The sequence below is a fragment of the Macrotis lagotis genome, chromosome X, assembly GCF_037893015.1.
Source record: "Macrotis lagotis isolate mMagLag1 chromosome X, bilby.v1.9.chrom.fasta, whole genome shotgun sequence".
In the NCBI taxonomy this organism is placed as follows: Eukaryota; Metazoa; Chordata; class Mammalia; order Peramelemorphia; family Peramelidae; genus Macrotis; species Macrotis lagotis.
This window is the reverse complement of record NC_133666.1, coordinates 392,887,635-392,903,798: the sequence shown is the minus strand read 5'-3', so window position 1 is coordinate 392,903,798 and position 16,164 is coordinate 392,887,635. Positions and strand designations below refer to the sequence as shown.

The window sequence follows — 16,164 nt, the reverse complement described above, 5'->3', positions numbered from 1 at the left end:
CATTTTCAATGTTATATTTCAATATTTCTTATGTTGAACTACATGACAATGTCAAGTACATTGGTGGTGAGGATTTTTTCATGAGTATTCAGTAGTTATAGTTGCTGAAGAAGTAGGATCTGTAGAACTTGTAGAATAATATAATAAATAGCAAACATTTATATAACACTCACTATCTGCCAGACACTGTATTCAGTGCTTCATTCGATCTTCACAACAACCTTGGGAGGTAAGTGTTATTATTATCTCCATTTTACAGATGAGAAAAGTGAGGTAAACAGAGATGAAGTGTCTTGCTCAGAATCAAGTAATTAATGAGTGTCTGAGGTTGAATTTAAACTCAGGTCTTCTTGACTCCAGTGCTATATCCTTTATTGTCTAGAACCAATTGCCAGTTCTCATCATAAGAGTTGGTTTTTAGGAATCATTGTGGTCCTAGAGCTAAGTGGGAATCAGGACTGGTGGTCTGGAAAAGTGAGGGAGAGTCTGGTTTTTCTCAGGATTCTGTTCATGATCATGACCTTGTTCCCAATAGGGCCTGAGGAAAAATGGGAACCAAAGTTTGATTTACTTGGTTCAGGTTATGTTCTGCTCTCTCCCTTGTGGTCTCTTGATGTTTTAGCTTGGTCAGCTTATCTCCCTTAGTAGAGGACAGATAGTTGACAGTTGGTGGGAAAGACTAATCTCTTCCCCACAGATGTGATTCTCAGAAGGATGATTTTTGGGGCTAGTTTTAAAATAGGATAAGTGATCTAGGAGGTGTTGCTATTCCTAGGGCTCTTGAGCTTACTTGTTCAGTGATGGCAGCTGATCCTTGGTCTAGATGTGAAAGAAATGATTATTAGTAACCAATTAACATTGGAGGATCCAGGTTTTTTCCCCTATTTCCTCATTTTTTCAAGGCAGCCTCTGAAGGATAGGGCTGTTGATGAAGTTGGGTTCAATCTTGAGATCCCACTCAAATGGGAAAACCTAATTCAATTCTGACTCATTGTTCAACTACATAAGTAGTTTGGGCAGGATTGTTCTTTTGTATAGATTGCTGGAGTAAATGATCTGGATGTGGAGATGAGTCTTTTTGTCCAAGAGTGAAGTGATCAGAAACATGTGCCCAGCCCCTCATTAGAATAAGTCCACTCCATTGTAATATCATTTTTCTCATTATTTGTTAACCAATCATATTTGATTTCTGCTTTTTAGGAATACTCAATTTCCAAGGGTTTTTAAATATCCACTGACCCCAAGGGGGCGACTTTATGAGAAAAAGTCACTGACCTCAATTTATTAAGTGCTAGCCATAATTGATAAATCAGCTATTGCCCCAAAACTATGCCTGAAGGACAGAATTGATGAAGGTTTGACTTTTCTGCACATGCCACCTCCTACCTCTGTCTCTTGTATGCCTTCTTGTATCAGTTAGGCTTGCTGCCCACTATATTAGTGGCAATTGGTAAACAGTTGATGGTCACTCCCCATAATGAATGGATCTTTTGGGTTTCTTCCAGTTTCCTATGGATGAACAGACACATGGATTTCCTACCAGAAACCTTTATTTTTCTGGAAAATAGAATGAAACACTTCTCCCCAAACCCAGACCTGAATGAGTGGGTTTTAGGGAAAAACATATTGATTCAAATAAGTTAATGAGAAGGAAAGGAATCCTATAATGGAAGTTCAACTAGTCTTGAAAGTTTTCTAAGTGTGAAGCTCAACAGATCTAGAGACCAAGTTACCAACAAAAACCCATTCTGCTTAATGGGTTACTACTGACTAGATGATGCTTTTCTTCTTCCTAGTCATATCTGCTTATTTGTGCTTTTGCTAGCCAAATGTGTTATCGTGATTTCCTTCATGTGTGTTTGTGTGTGTATTTGTAGGTACATGGGTTATAGAACTGTATATGTGTGTATGTTTGTATATGTTGTTGTTTGTATGTGTATGTGTGTGTAGGGGCTGTTGTAACTTTCACACACTTATTGATTGCATTGATTAGCTGTCAACCACCTAGACTTTTGCCTCAATGAGAAATAGTGGTAGAAATCATTCTGTGTAAGGGAAAGGAGATAATTATTTCTGATATTATATAGTCCATACACCTTTTTTACTTTATATTTTGGAAAAATATTTCTAAGAATTATAGAATGATTTTCGTAGGCAGCAAATGGTCCAATGGATAGATACAGTGCTGGGCCTGGAGTCAGTCAATTCCAGCCTCAGATACTGGAGGCAAGTCCTGGCAAGAAGGCATACAAGAGAAAGGTAGGAGGTGGCATGTGCAGAAAAGGCAAGTCTTCATCAATACTGTCCTTCAGACATAATTTTGGGGTAACAGCTGATTAATTAATTAATTAATAATAGTATTATTGAAGGAGACAAAGCTACCCTTTGTTAACCTCACTTTCCTCATTTGCAAAATGGGAATATATAATAGTACTTATCTTTCAGAGTTATTGTGAGGAAGAGATGAGATGATCCAAGCATTTATATTTCTTTTTTAAATTAATTTTTCCCCCAATTACATTCGGAGATAGTTTTCAACATTCATCCTTTTTTGTTTTTGTTTTTGTTTTTGTTTTAGTTTGAGTTTGAGGTTTATTTTTTTCACAAGGCAATGGGGTTAAGTGATTTGCCCAAAGTCACACAGCTAGGTAATTATTAAGTGTCTGAGGTAAAATCTGAATTCAGATCCTCCTGACTCCAGGGCCAGTGCTCTATCCACTCTATCACCCAGTTGCTTCTACATTCATCCTTTTGCAAGTTTTTGAATTCCACATTTTTTTTTACCATCTTCACTTTCTTTTCTTCTTTCCCTCCCCTTGGCAACAACCTATCTGATATTAATTGTACATGCAGAACAGTGCTCAACATATTTTTGTATTAGTCATGTTGTGATAGAAAAATTAGAACTAAGGGAGGGGGACCTTAAGAAAGAAACAACATAAATGAAGTTTAAAAAAAATTAACATAGTATGCTTAGCTCTTCATTAAGAACCATGGTATTTTCTCTTAATGTGGGTGGCATTTTCCATTAGAGTTTTAAATTTATTTTAGTGAGATAGTGGGGTTAAATGACTCACCCAAGGTCACACAGTTGGTAAATATCAAGTGTCTGAGGCTGTCTTTGAACACAGGTTCTCCTGACCCCAAGATCAGTACTCTATCCATTGCCCCATTTAGCTGCCCCTGAATGGCATTTTCCATAAAAGGTCTCTCAAGAATGTTCTGGCTTGTGAGCTTCTAAGAGATGCTGTGTCCATCATAGTTGATCATCTCCCAGTGGTGCTATTAATGTGTACAATGTTCTCTGGATTCTGTTCACTTCACTCTGCATCAGTTCATGCAGTTCAGGAAGAATTTGAGTTCAAAGCTGGCCTCAAGACACTTTTTTTTTTTTAAAGAGTTGAGAACAGCTTTATTGGTTAAAGTCTGAAACACTGGTTGTGGTGTTCATTCTGAAGTGGATGGAGGTTAGGCTGCTGAGCAGGAGGTGCTCCCTGCTCCCCAGGGTCCTCTGAGTGCTTGGAACTGATAGAGATGGGAAGCGGAAGGAGAACCAAGTCCTAGGACAGGAAATGGTTACCACTGACTGTGAAGTCTTGGGGTTGGTTGGCATGGCTCTGGTGGCTTCCCTGGGGACAGACAGGATCTGAGCTTGAGGAAACAGTCATTTTATCTCAAGGTGGTAACAAGGCTGAATGAATTTGGAGTTAGTGCCCCTGAGAAAGACGGTAGGTCCAGGGTAGGACTTCTGGAGTGGGGGAAGTCCATGATCTGGTCCATCTGCTGGGTCAAGTTTCAACACTGATGTTCCAAACCAACTACCCATTGAGTTTCTCCAGATTGGTGACACCCTTGATGACGGGACGGAGCTGCTCATTTGCTACCTTGCTGACCTGAGAGACAGGGCAGCTCCTTGGGGATATGTTCAGACTTTATGACTGACAAGTGGGAAGAGAAGACTAAGATGGCCATGATTGGCAATGGGTTGATGTCCACCAGCTCTGTTCTCTGCAGCACCAGTATCTTGGCTGTCTTGATTCCCAGATTGGGTCCGAGGAGGACCCAGGGAGCCAGACCAAGTTGGGGCAGGAGAGTCTGCAGGTCAGAGCTTTTGGCCTCATGATTAGAATCAGCCCAGTGTTTGCTCTCTCTGTGGTTCTGGGCAAACACTGTCAGTACCATGCTGTCTGTTTTCTGCCCCAGGGCTTTAGTGATGGACTAGAAGTTAGTTTTCCTGTCAACCCTCCAGGAAGATCAGGGGTGGGTGGGTATTCTGGGAGATCACAAGTTGAGGAGAGAGGCACTGGTCTGGGATGATTGTTCTTAAGCAGAACCCGGGCTCCAGGGAAGCTGGACAGGGGAGGCAATAGGAACTTTGAGGCCACTCCCCGGCTGGGCTCCAATTCCACAGTGCTGCCCCCCAGACCCAGAAGCAGCAAACCCAGCCTTTCCACCAAAGACAGGCTCTGTCCTCAGAAGAGCTATCTGACCCTGGGCAAGTCACTTAACCTTCTTTGTTTCAATTTTCTAGGTTGTAAAATGAACTGAAGATGAGGATGACAAACCACTCCAATATCTTTGGCAAGAAAATCCCAAAAGGAGTCATGAAGAGTCAGACATACATGAGTGAACAACAATAGCATTAAGTCAAATTTAATATTATTCTAGTGATAGCAGTAAGTTTTTTGTACTGAGAAATAAATTTAAGATTTAAATATTAATTTCATCTTTATCTCAATATTTTAAAATGTCTATTGTGGGCATTCTTTAAAATACATATAATATGTTGCTGCAGGTATATAATGCATAGTAGATAGTATGTACTTTTTATATTTTGGAGGTGCAAATAAATTTTTTTAATAATAGGAATATGAGAACAAAAATGTTTTAGAGACTTCTTGTTTTAGGGAACTCATAGCAATAAACTTCTTCAATTAATACTGGGAATTCATAATCTTATAAAGTTACCTGAGACATTGAGAAATTAAGTGCCTTTCCTAGGGTCAAAGAGCCTATATATTTCAGAGGTAAAACTCTCTTTGGGTCAGCTTATATCAACTGTACCATCTATCTCTCCCTGATAAAATATACATTGGGGAAAAAATGTAGTCAGTCACTCAACATAAATTGAGTTCTTATTATTGACAGGCATTGTTTCATTATTCATGGTGGGGACTTAGTTTTCAATAATAATAGTATTATTGAAGGAGGCAGAGAAACCTGGACCTCAAGGATTAGTCTTTATATTTAGTTTTTTATTGAATATACATTGATTGGTGATACTTGCTATTCCTTCTTAGGATTTGCAAGTCTAGAGCTATGGTTGTTATTTGTCTCCCCTTAGATCTATACTTGAAATGTCAGGTAAATCATGGTGTCTTAATTTTTATGATTATGTAAGTTAAATTAGTTTTCTCGTTCATTTTTCATTCATTCATTAATAACAGATGGTACAGATGAACAGGTAGTCTAGGTACTCATGCTTTCTCCCCAAAAAACAATTCTTTTTAAAAAACTCTACATTACTATATTATGATTTACTAATTATAAACATTGTGAAGCATGATTAAGAACAAGATTAAACTAACTACACCTTTGTATACTGTATAGATTGAATAATCAACTCATAAATTGCTGCTTGCTCTAACCATATCCTTTTTCAGCTGTTAAAAAAAAAACCCAAAAGTATATACAACTTTGTTTGCCTTGGGTCACATCTGACCTTGTAATTTCTAAACTTTTAACCCTTGTGTCTTATCCTTTTGGCAAGGAGAAAGGAGAAAGGAGAAAAAAGAGAAGAGAGAACAGAAAAGAGAAGAGGACCATACTGTTCAGATTGTATGTAATGGAAATCTTTAAGGAACTTTTCCAATAAGAGGTTCTGGCTTTTATATCATTTTCACTATCAATAGTTGCCAGAATTAGTGCAGAGGGTTTTTGGTACTAACATTTTACATTTTATAACTTAGTTTTAGCCAAAATCCCTGGCACAATTTGCTTATGAAAGGCACTAAGTTTTATTATTTTTTTCCTGATCACTTGGAAAATAATTTTGAACAGAAGAAAACTTTTAAAAACAGAGCTCTACAGCAATTTTCTCAGAGAACAAAAAAGAAAACAGAAACAGATTGATCAATCATGCATGAAATCATTTTTTAAACAAAACATGATGTTGCTTATGCAGTAAAAATACTAAAAAAAAGTACACAGAAGCAAACATTATGTATATGCAAAACAAAACCAAAAATAAAAACATCCCCAAACAAATCCCAAAAAAGAAAACATGCCTTTCCATTACTCTTCAATATAAAACAAATCTATCAAACCATCAACATTTTATGTAATGTCAATAAAACCTAGCATAACATTCCATTCTATATATATGAAATATATAAAATACTCAGAAATTTACCTTTTAAGATACAAGTAAGGACTATATTAATACAACTACAAACTACTGTTTAACAAATATAGACCTAAATAATTAGAAAAATATTAATTGCTCATGGTTATATTGAACATAATAAGAATGACATAAAACCAATTTTCTTCTTCAATGCCATACCAATCACATTATCAAAGGATTAGTTCATAAAACTTGGAAAAATAATAAAATTCAGATGGAGACAGATAATGTCAAAAAATGTTAAGGTAAATAATGAAGTATCAGATCTCAAACTATACCATAAAGCAATAATTCTCAAAATAATTTGACTATTTAAAACATAGCTCTAACAGTGAAACAGATTAGCTATATAATATAAAGAAGCAAATGTATCTAATGCCCTAAAATTCAGTGAATACAAGGACCTTAGCTACTGGAATAATGATTCACTATTTGACAAAAACTTCTTGGAGATTTAGCAGTATGGAAGAAATTTAATTTACACCAATACCTATACTCCATATACTAAAATAAGCTCCAAATGGAATTTAGAAAGTTAGGTAATGCAATGCATAAATAACTTGGCCTGGAGTCAGAAAGTCTAATCCAGATTCAGAGAAACATTAGCTGTGTGACCCGGTGCAAGTCACTTAACTTCTGTTTTGACTCATTTATCACAAGTGTAAAATTGGGAAAATAACAAAACCTATTTTGCAGAGTTGTTATGAAGACCAATGTGATAATATGTGTAAAGGACCTAGTACATAGTAGAAGCTATATGAATGCTTATGCCCTTCCTTTTCTCTTCCCTCCATCCCCACCCACCTCCCCCACCACTTGGGTATGTAACCTTTATATAAAAAAGTTACAACATAAATAGATTAGAGAAATATGAAAACAATTATTTATTTGGTCAAGGGATGAAAGAAAAGTGCACCATGAAACAAAGGACAAAGAGGATCATCATTAAAATAAAATAGTTTTAATTATACAAAATTAAAAGTTTTTGCATAAACAAATCCAAAAAAGCTAATACTAAAAGGGAAACAGTTAAATGGAAAAAAATCTTAGCAGCAAATTTCTTTTACAAAAGTCTCATTTTTGAAAAAGGGGGTAAAAATATCACTTGTACAAAAATATTCATAGCAGCCCTGTTTGTGGTGGCAAAGAATTGAAAATCAAGTAAATGTCCTTCAATTGGGGAATGGCTTAGCAAACTGTGGTATATGTATGTCATGGAACACTATTGTTCTATTAGAAACCAGGAGGGATGGGAATTCAGGGAAGCCTGGAGGGATTTGCATGAACTGATGCTGAGTGAGATGAGCAGAACCAGAAAAACATTGTGCACCCTAACAGCAACATGGGGGTGATGTTCAACCTTTGATGGACACGCTTATTTCATCAGTGCAACAATCAGGGACAATCTGAGGCTGTCTGCAATGGAGAATACCATCTGTATCCAGATAAAGAGCCATGGAGTTTGAACAAAGTTCAAGGACTATTCCCTTTAATTTAGGAAAAAAACCCAGATATCTTATTGTCTGATCTTGTTATCTCTTATACTTTATTTTTCTTCTTTAAGGATATGATTTCTCTCTCATCACACTCAATTTGGATCAATGTACAATATGGAAACAATGTAAAGACTGACAAATTGCTTTCTGTGGGGGGTGGGGGAGGGAAGCAAGATTGGGGAAAAATTGTAAAACTCAAAATAAATAAAATCTCTAATTAAAAAAAGAAAAAACATATTCATTTTGGATATGATTACATACACATAGATATGAAATTAGATCCATGTAAATATTTTATATATACATTTGTGGAACTTATTCATATTTATAAGAACAAGAGTCATTTCTCAATTGAGAATATTCTAAGGATATATTTTTTCAAGGGAAAAAACTCAGGCTATCTATCTATCTATACCTATATAGATCTATATCTATATCTATCTATCTATCCATAAAACCTTGTGAGGTAAAAATGCTTGAAATCACTATGGATTTGAGAAATACAAATTAAAACATTTCTGAGTTTATATCTCAGACCCAATACATGACAAAATAAGAAAGTGATAAATGTTAGAGGAATTATGGGAAAATAGACACATTGATGCACTATTGGTTGACTTGAGAATGGATACAATCATTCTGTGAAGCAATTTGAAATTATATAAAAAAAGTTACTTAGCAGTGCATGTCCCTTGACTAAGCAACATACTCAGTAGAGATAAAATAAGTAGGAAAAGATCCTATACATAGATAATTATTTGTAGTTATTCTATTTATTTGGTCATAAAACACTGAACTGAAGGGGTGTAATGGAATATCCATTTGGTTTCTTTTCTACATCATGTCTCTTTGAAATCATCTATTTCATTATTTATTATAACACAATAGTATTCATTCAGAGACAATTGAGTGGTGCAATGAGTCAGGAAGCCTTGAGTTCAAATTGAACACTTAGTAGCTGTGTGACCCTGGACAAGTAATGTCACGTAACCTCTGTTTGCCTTAATCCACTGGAGAAGGAAATGACAAATGACTCCAATATCATTGCCAGGAAAATTCCATGAATAATACGATCCATGGGGTTATGAAGAATCAAACACAACTGAACAACGATATTGCATTACATTATAGACCACAATTTATTCAACTAGTCCTCAATTAATGGGTACTCCTTTAATTCAGCATTTTTTTTAATGTCTTGGGATATAGATCTAGCAGTGGTATTGCAGGATCAAAGAATATTTACAGTTTATAGCCTTTTGGGCATAGTTCTATATTGCTCTCTAGAATGGTAGAGTCAGTTCACAACTCCACCAAGAGTACAATAGTGTAAGGATCATTAAAGAGGATCAAAGAGATCATAAAAAATGTGAAAAGTCTCACATGTTCAAAAACATCTATTGCAGTTCTTTTTGTAGTGGCAAAGAATTGGAAATTTGAAGGAATACTTATCAAGTGGGGAATAACTGAAAAAAATTGTAGTATATGGTGTTGATGGTGTACTATTGTTCTGTAAGAAATCATGAATGGGTGGGCTTCAGAAAAACCTGGGCAGATTTTCATGAACTGATGCTGAGTAAAATGATCAAAGCCAGGAGAACAATGATAGATTTATTTCTTCTCATTTTAAAGATCAAAGATAATTCTAAAAGACTTATGATGGAAAATGTCATCCACATCCAGAGAAAAAACTGGAATCTGAATGCACAGCAAAGCAAACTATTTTTACTTTTAAAAACAAAATAATATAAAAAACTGTGCATTATTCCCAGTTTTCCCATATCCCCTCTAACATCCCAAATTTTCCTATTATTTGTTATATAAACCAATATTTTTTTAAGCTTTTTGGCAAGGCAAATGGGGTTAAGTGGCTTGCCCAAGGCCACACAGCTAGGTAATTATTAAGTATTTGAGACCAGATTTGAACCCAGGTACTCCTGACTCCAAGGCCAGTGCTTTATCCACTGCTCCACCTAGCTGCCCCTATATAAACCAATCTTACAGGAAATACCTCAGAGTTGTTTTAATTTGTGTTTCTCTAATCAATAGTGTTTCAGAGCATTTTTTCATATAAATATAAATAACGGATTTTTTTGACTGAAAACTGCCTGTTAATATCTTTTGACCATTCATCATTTAGGAATGACATTTTTATACATTTTACTCAGTTTTCTGTATATTTGAAAAATACATGTTACAATTTTTTTCCCCCAGTTTTTGCTTTAAGTCTAGTTTCTGAAATATACTAGTTGTGTGATCCTGGTCAAGTTATTGGATCTATTAGTGCCCCCCCAAACAAAACTATAAATTTTAGAAAAGTTATCTATTTGCATTAAAGGTAGGAGTTTTTATACATAGATGGAATCACTGGTTTGTACTCTACCTTCTAAAAGTCTAGTTTCTTTTTTCATTAGGTTAGCTAATAATTTAAAAATATCTATTAATGCTGGTATTCTTCAGCTTAAATGCAATAGAATAGTTTAATTAGAAAATCACATATTTTAGTTATATTCATGATTGGACTTATTTAATTTATTCTAAAAGAAGATATTTGTAAAGTAAATTTCAACTTCTGAGAACTTGGTTTGGTATTTCCAAATAAAAATGTTGCATAAAAAACCCAGAATCCTGGTGTGTCATTTATTTTTCCTCCTTTATCTTTCTTTAGATGCACAGGATAAGAGATGTCATAGATTCCATCCACATATAAAAAATATTTTCTTCTCTTCTATAATTCAGATTCAGTGTTATAATGTTCAATGTTTAGGGGAAATAGCTTGATTCAAAGAAAAAGGATATTAAATAAAATTTATATTTGTATTTCTAGAATTTATAGATTTAAAAATGTTCAAATTGAAGCTTAATGCATTGAAATGTTTTTTGTAGCCAGAACTTCATAAGGGTACTTTTTCCTACTTAAGTGAAACTTATTGTTAACATATGAGTTTTTTATTATTTATATATTTGAAAGAATGTTTAAAAACTGGATTCAGGGAAGATTTTGGGGGGAGGAATTTGTATATGATTTGCTCAGATCAATTTATCTTTCTGAGATCAACTTGTTTAGATAATCTATATTCTGTGCTTTTGGAAGATTATTTTGGCAGCTGAGTGAAGGGTGAATTGGAGATGTGAGAGATTGAAATCAGGAAAACCAATTAGAAAGCTATTAGAATAGAGAAGAGTGATAAGGGTCTGAACTAATTTAGTGGTCTTGTAAATAGATTAAATGGCTACTGATTAAATGTGGAAGCTGAGGGTGAGGATGAGTGAGGGAAGACTCAAGGACAACTTCAGGGTTAGAAAGCTGGAGGGTTGAGAGATGATTATCTCAATAGAAAGAGGAAAAGGAGAGGCAGAATTAGAAGAATGATGAGTTTAGTTTGGATACATTTAAGTTTGAGATACTGGTAGGACATCTGAGTAGAGGTGGTCAATCTTCAGTTGACCATAAAGAAATCGGGAGAGAAAATAGGGCCAGATAGCACAGTAGATAGAATGCTAGGACTGGAGTCAAAAGACGGGTTCAAAATCAACCTTAGACACTAGTTTTGTGACCCTGGGCAAGTCCTGTTAGCTTCAGTTTTCTCATTTACAAAATGGGGATAATAAATAGTATCCAGCATCCAGACAAGTCCTCAAGAAGATGGAAGAACCAGATCCTCTTACTTGTCTCTTGAAGAACTTGTATAAGATTAAGACTCAATATGGAACAACTCATTGGTTTAGAATTGGAAAGGGAATACAACAAGGCTATATGTTATCATCTTATTTATTTATCTTATATGCAAAGTGGAAAATGCCAGCCTGGATGAATCAAAAATCAGAATTAAGATTTTTGGAAGAAATCTCAACAATCTCAGATATGCAGACCATACCATTTTGATGGCAGAAAGATAATTAAAAAAACCCCTCTTGATGAGAGTGAAAGAGAAAGTGTAAAAGCTGGTTTGAAACAACATTAAAAACAAAAACAAAAGCAAAAACTAAGATCATGGTAACTGGTCCCACAGCTTCCTGGCAAATAGAGGGAAAGGAAATGGAAGCAGTGTATTTTATATTCTTAAGCTCAAAGATCATTGCAGATGGTAACAGCAATCCTGAAATTAGAAAATGCTTACTCCTTGGAAGGAAAGCTATGGCAAATCTGGGCATCATATTAAAGGTGGAGACATCACCTTGTTGACAAATGTTGTATAGTCAAAGCTATGATTTTTCCAGAAGCTGTGACAGTTATACTAGATGAAAGAGTTGAGTGCTACAGAATCAATACTTTTGAATTATGTCACTGGAGAATTTTTGGACAGCAAGAAATGAAATCAGTCAATAATTAAAGAAATTAATTCAGGCTATTCACTAGAAGGTCAAAAACTGAAGCTGAAGATTAAATATTTTGACTATACAAGATGAAGATAGGACTTTGGAAAAGACCTTGATTTGAGGAAAGATTGAAGGCAAAAAGAGAAAGGAATGACAGAGGATGAAATGGATAGTGTCATGGAAGTAACAACCAAGAACTTGGCTAGACTTTGGGAGACAGTGGATAAAGTTCTATAGACCATGGTACCAAGAAGAAGGCAAACCCCAACTGACGAACTGAACAACAACAAACTACGATTGTTGAGAGTATCAAGTGAGATAATAATTATGCAGAGCTTAGTACAGTGCTTGATAAGTAGTAAGCACCATATAAATGTTAGATATTATTACTAATAACAATGTGAAGTTGTTCCTTCCTCATGAATTAGCCCCCTAAAAATGCCTTCCTATTGCTCCAAAAAGAGGCAGGTCATGAAAATTTACTTTTCACTAATATCCAAATAAATCCCTATCTTCTTCTTCTTTTTATTTGACAACTTCTAGTTATATAGGTGGTTTGTTACAAAAATGGTATATATACAAAAAAGAATATGGAGGAGTATTGAGAATGAAAATTTTTCTTAGGGAGAAATTTCAAACACATCTTTTTAATTACTCCAAAAAGTCCCTTTGAGAGAAAAAGAACAATGTAAAACAATTGTTTTTCTTCTGGCCTTAAAAATGTTTCTACACTCATTACTTTTACTCCTAAATCTGAAAATCTTTGGAATCAGGTTTTCACATTCATTTAGTTACCGAAACTGCTCTCTCTAAAGATACCATGATATCCTATTGATCAGACCTGATATCCTTTTTTCCTTCCTCATCCTCCTGGATCTCCCTGATGCATTTGACACTTTTGAACTCTATCTTCTCTTGAATATTCTTTCTTGTCTGGTTTTTCATACTAGCTTCTTTCCTATTCAATCTGCCAGCTCATCATACATTTTATTCTTTCATTCCCCTAATCTGAGAGTTCATCCAGACCCTGTATGGAACCCTCCTCACTCTATGTAATCTTTTGGTGACCTCATTAGGTCCAACTGATTAATTCTCATTTCTATTCAAAACATTCACAGACACAGACACACACACACACACACACACACACACACACACACACACACACACACACAAACACAGAGCCCTAATCTCTTTCCTGAGCTTTGGTTCTATATTACCAACTGTGTACTAAAAATTTCCAATTGAATGTCTTGGAAGCATCTCCTCTATAGAAACATCTTCTATTTTCCATCCCCAAACCCAACTCACTACACTAAGCTCCCCTATTTCTATCAAGGATATCACCATTTGTCTGGTTTCTCAACTTCATAACTTCAGTTTATCTGCACCTTCTCACTCTTCTCTCACCTGACAAACTCAATCATTTGCCAAATCTTGCTGTTTCAACCTTCACAGAATCTTTTAAATCTGACTGATTCATTCTCTATATTCACATTACCCACAACTTCTCCTTAGGTCCTCAACACCTTTTGCCCAACATTCTCCTAGTTGGTCTCTTGGCCATATGTCTTTCCCCATTCTCCTCTCTCTTCCACATAACTCCTAAAGTGATTTTCCTTAAGTACAGAATTGAAAGCATCACTCCTCTACCTAATTAATGTCAGTGACTTCCTGATACTCCTAGAATATAATAAAAATTCCTTCCTTACCCTTGTCTTATAGAATCCCTTTCTATTCCTTTAAAACTTAGTTCTTAGCTGAAGTACAACTTTCTAAATAGCAACAGTAATCAGCATCTATATATGCCTCTAAGGGTTGCTAAATACTTTACAAATACCATATCATGTCTTTTTATCTTAATGACAATATTGGGAAATAGAAGCTATTATTATAACCATTTTATAGATAAGGGAACTGTGGCAGAAAGAAGTTAAATGATTTTCCCAGGATCATGTAACTAGTGTCTGTGGCTGCTTTTGAACTCAGGTCTTCCTGACTTGAGGTCCATTGTGCTCTCCATCATTCCATCCATTTGCCAACATGAAGTGTTTCCCAATACCTACCACTCCCAACTGTTAGTGAGCTCTAGAGAGAACTATCTAATATTTATCCTCTTTATATTTGTGCTACATATATGTATTCTGTTTTAAATTACAAGTGTATACATATGCATACAAACATGTGTAAATATATACATATATATAGCATATGACTTCCACATGTCTCCCCTGTACAATATAGATTCATTTGAATAGAGATTATTTCTTTCTTTGTATTTGTTTACCTAGCATTGTGTACCTAGCAAACAGTCAGCAGTTAATAAATATTGATTGATTGACTAATCAATCTACTTATTTCTACTTCCACTTCTACTTATGTCTTCCAGCAAGTGATTTGTAGTTATATTTATTGGTGTGGTCTAGATATTAATTCATTTGTTTATCCTGTTTTATGAATATATCATTAATTAACAATTTTTAGGCTCTGTCAGAAATTACTTGATATTAAAAGATAGAAGTCTTCATTTGGTTCAACCTGCCAATAGTGGTTAAATTCTCTTCAAATCTACCAGATTAGATTAATGATCTTTTCCTCCCCTCAACTCTTTGTTGAAAGCATTTTAATTTCCTCCAACCAATTGAAATTCCTGACTCCATGACCTGAGCTAAATATATCTCAACTAACATGTGAACTTAGAATTGATCATCTGGGACTGGGAAAGATATCTAGGCCAGAAAGATTTATTAATCTCCATTCCAACTTTTTCTCAAGGTGCCTGATGTCTAAGCAACTTGCATTAGGAGGAATTTGGGAGAACAGTATCCATTTGAGGAGCTCTCTGATAAAACTCATAAGCCAAGGACTCTAACTAAACTTTCGAGAGACAGAACCCACAGAGGGACTCAGTGAGGCAGTTCTCCTACTCAAGTTAACCTGGAAAAGAGCAGAAAGACTCTGCTCCCAGGGGTCGGAGGGGTGGCCTGCCAGAGAGGTGGCCTGCCAGAGCAAAAGAACTTCAGCCTCCTGGAAGCAGCCCCAGGGCGCTGGGAGCTGCGGCTCACAGCAGCGGGGGAGTTTCCTGAGCTGCACCCCGGGGAGCACTGGCACAAAGTGGGGCAACAGCGGGGGTACCTCTGCCAGAGCGAGCACGTGGAGCCCAGCCCTCAGGGCACACAGTGAGCAGCTTGGTCTTTCAGCCCAGATCCAGGAAACAGAAGCAGGCAGAGCCATAAGCAGGAGCCCCCAGGGCATGAGCCCATTGAGCTGAGGGAGGGGAGTGAAGAGAAAGAGACTGCTGAGCTCTGTCCTCTGCCCCAGGAACAGGACTCTGGGGCTCTGACCACATTCAGATCCTGATTGCAGTCTAGGCCCCCCGGAAGAGCAGCAGGGCCCACCCCACCTCAGCCCCATGGCAGAGGGGGGGCGCATATGGTCATTCACAGACCAGGAGGGAGGACATAGCCTCACACACTGAGACCCTTGTGAGAGTGTCCCAAAAGATCAGGAAGCACCCCCAAAACAGGCTTAGGCTGGGAAAATGAGCAAGCAGAGAAAAAAGAGGAACACAATGGAGAAATATTTTGCAAATGAGCCCAAGAAGGATCAAAATACTCAGTTTGAAAATGAGGAAGCACAAACTCCTGCATCTAAAGACTCCCAAGAAAAACAGAAATTGGGCTCAGGCTATGACAGAGATTAAAAAAGACTTTGAAAATCAAATGAGGGAGTTAGAAGAAAAACCGGGAAAAGAAATGAGAGAGATGCAGGAAAAACATGAAAATGAAGTCAGCAGCCTAGTCAAGGAAATAAAAAAAAAATGCTGAAGAAAATAGCATGCTAAAAACCAGCTTAGGTCAAATGGATAAAGCAGTTCAAAAAGTTATGGAGGAGAAGAATGCTTTAAAAAGCAGAATGGGCCAGATGGAAAAAGACATAAGA

The 16,164-nt window shown here is 36.1% G+C and overlaps 1 pseudogene; it reads right to left on the bottom strand.

The window, feature by feature from the left end:
• Positions 1-3,560: 3,560 nt before the first annotated feature.
• Positions 3,561-16,164, bottom strand: part of LOC141499178 (sn-1-specific diacylglycerol lipase ABHD11-like) — a 92,849-nt pseudogene continuing 80,245 nt past the window's right edge.